The sequence below is a fragment of the Xyrauchen texanus genome, chromosome 3 (genome assembly GCF_025860055.1).
Source record: "Xyrauchen texanus isolate HMW12.3.18 chromosome 3, RBS_HiC_50CHRs, whole genome shotgun sequence".
In the NCBI taxonomy this organism is placed as follows: domain Eukaryota; kingdom Metazoa; phylum Chordata; class Actinopteri; order Cypriniformes; family Catostomidae; genus Xyrauchen; species Xyrauchen texanus.
Genome location: NC_068278.1, coordinates 18005851 through 18009425, shown reverse-complemented (window position 1 = coordinate 18009425; position 3575 = coordinate 18005851).

Below are 3575 nucleotides of genomic sequence, written 5' to 3'. Positions count from 1 at the left end.
GTCACCACATTACTGATGTAAAAAACAGCACCATCACTATTTGAAAAAAAGTCATATTTATCAAATCTAGACAGGCCAGCAGCTATCACTCCAACACCTTATCCTTGAGTAATCACGCTAAATTGCTCATTTGGTAATAGAAAATTTTTTGCCATTAAATCAAACACAGTTGAAAACTATTTGGTTCATTAAATGAAGCATAACATTGTCTTCGTGTTTGGTTTTGAGTTGCCACAATATGCAATAGACTGGCATGACATCAGAGTCTCTAGTTTGAGAAATAGACACCTCAGCTAGAGTGGGCAAAGAAACTCAGACATTGGACAACAGATAATTGGAAATGAGTGTTATAGATCTTAACCCCACTGAGCTTTTGTGGGATCAGCTAGACTGTAAGGTGTGTGAGAAGTGCTCGACAAGACAGCCACATCTATGGCAAGTGCTACAGGAAGTGTGGGGTGAAATGTCACATGAGTAAATGAGCACATCTGGACAAACTGACAGCTAGAATGCCAAGGATCTGCAAAGCTGATATTTATATAAAAACAGTATATTTATTTTAAGCGATTAACACATTAACCAATTTGACATTGGAATATTATGACATTTTATTCAGGTCTGTGTGATTTCTGAACACTGGTTGGAGTAGGGCAGAACATTTGCGATGTGTCTGTGGTCATTGCATACACACCACAAATACTAACGATCGCAAGTACAGAGAATGCATAAAATTACTAAGACGTGTTGGCTGAATATCGAGGATGCATCGGATGGTGGGAAAGAACCCATTTAAAGTCCCAAAAGACATAGTGAAACTATGGTGGCATTTATCGTTTTTTCCCTCAACAGTTTACTGTTATAAGCTCACAGACATCTTACGGCTTGTGAGGGTTGTCACATTCTGAAAATGTGTTATTATATGGGCATAATTTTAATAATGTAACAAACACATTGAGGAATCGAGTGTTAACAAACTTTTTTTTATCAACATGCCATAAGTCCTGATAAACCTCACTGGTGTGATGATAACAATGCTATCACTGGTGTGTGCTAATGCCAGTAGTTCTCTCATATCAAAGTTCACAAAGTTCCTCTGTCCTTTTGAGTTCATTCTTCCAATGTACCTTGGCTTGACTGATCTTCATAAGAACTCAAGTCTGCTCTTTGCATTGTTATGGAGCAGATGGAAGGCAATAGGTCTCTCTGAGCATTTTACCGTTCGACCCTGAGCGTTTCACCGGAGCAGGACACCATACCAACAAATAAACAGACATATGGGCTGCCCTGTGATCACACAATTTGATTGACAGACAGAAAGTATTTTGATTGGCTGAACAACGATCACGGACATCTTTTCCACCACTGTTTACAAAGCCAGCATTCAGTGCTGACCACGGGAGGCATTCAAGTAGTGTTTTTAATATTCGACTAGCTGGTACAGAATGAGAAGTCGATTACAAATGTCAGCACTTTCAAATTAACTAAATTACGTGAATAATCATGATTACAAATTGTAATCGACTGACAGTACAAATATATATATATATATATGAATATATCTAATAACTTCAGACAAGACGTGTAAAATAAAGTCTGGCTTTATTGATATGAATCACATTGCAAATACAACAAGGATGCAAGCATTTTAGATGTTGCCATCTATTTCTTCTAACTAAGACAGCTGACACATCAAGCTGTCTTTAAATACAGTCATAGAATACTACCTTGTAAATACATTTTTCACATTGTCTTTTGACAAATTGTGTTTTTTATTTTTTATTTTTTGCTGACAATTCTTGGATTGTTTTTCTTACAATCCATCCTACTATTTATGAGTCACTTTATTAACACAAATTATAAAAGCCCAACATAAAATATACAGCAAAAAATTAAACATGGCATGAAGAATAGCAAACCCATAGCTAATCTAATGTCTTTTTCACATACAAGGTTCATATTACTGCAAAAAAATTAAATAAACTTACAATCATGTAAATCTTAGTGCTAAAATAATGCCCATGCAAATCTTTGAGAATTTCAGAAACTACATACAATCACAATAACACACTGCAGTTCTTTAACAGAGTGCCCCCAACAGTCAATGCCTTCAGTTCTTTTAATTAATATTATGTTGTCTTGATTGCTCTCAAAACAAAGTACATACAGTGGTCCCAAAAAACTATTTGGCCACTTGAACCAAAAAAGGATAATTATCTCAGAATTTACTCACCCTTGTGTCATCTCAAATTTATATGATGCTCTGCATATGCATCAAGTGCTAATAAGTGTATTCGAGCTTCAAATCAGGACTGTGCCTAGGAGACTGCAACGTCAAGATTTATTGTGAAAAAAGGGGTTCCATTTTGGTCTTTTTCTTACCCAAAACTGGTCATATTGCTTTAGAAAACATGGATTAAACCACTTGAGTATGGATTACCTTTAAGATGCCTTTGTGTCCTTTTTGGAGCTGGAAAGTGTTGGACCCCATTGAATTTTTGGACCAAAACGCATTATATCTCCATCAAAATACCTTTGTTTGTGTTCCACAGAAGAATAAAGTCATACGAATTTTAGATGGCATAAGGGTGAGTAAATGATGAGAGAATTATCATTTTTGGGAGAACTATTATTTTAAGTCACACTTAGAAATGCATGAATTTATTCGCATTAAATCACAAAATTTCAAATGATGCTAGAACTGAGCTATTTTTGGAATAACTTTTAACCAACTGATTTCAAGGCCATTTTTAGTGGATGCATGAAATCAGTTCCCCTCAAGTTCTCACAGGTGTCCTAGCAGAGTAACCATAGTTGTACAGTTCATAACATTAAATAACTATCTATGGACATGTTGTACATATTTGACATTCCTAAATGATTAAATTTTTTTTTTACTTAAATAATTGGGAATTGTTCACCCAAAAACTGAAAATTCTCTCATTATTCACCTACCCTGATGCCATCCCAGATGTGTATGACTGTCTTTCTTCAGCAGAACACAAATTAAGATTTAGAATAAGATAGAGCTCTGTCATGTCCATAGAATGGAAGTACACGGGTGTCAGAACTTTGACGTACAAAAGTCACATTTAGGCAGCATAAAAGTAATCCACACGACTCCAGTTGATCAATAAATGTCTTCTGAAGTGAATCGATAGGTTTATGTAAGAAACAATCGATAATTAAAATATTTGTATCTTTAAATCTGCACTTCGATCCAGGGCTCTGATGCTGATTGAAATGGCAGAGGTCTCGTGTGACGTTTGTTCTTCTGTTGTAAATAAGCGCCGCTTAATTCTTGCGTGAATTCTCTGATGCGCTTACTTCACGCTTTGCGTTAGCTGCTGGCAGGAAGCGATTTTTAAAAGTTAATAAAGTTTTAATTATTGATTTAATTTTTACACAACATATCGATTTGCTTCAGAAGACATTCATTGATCGACTGCAGTCGTGTTGATACTTTTATGCTGCCTAAATATGGCTTTTGTACTGTCAAAGTTCTGACACCCGTGTACTTCCATTATATGGACCTGACAGAGCTTTATCTTCTTCTAAATCTTAATTTGTGTTCTGCT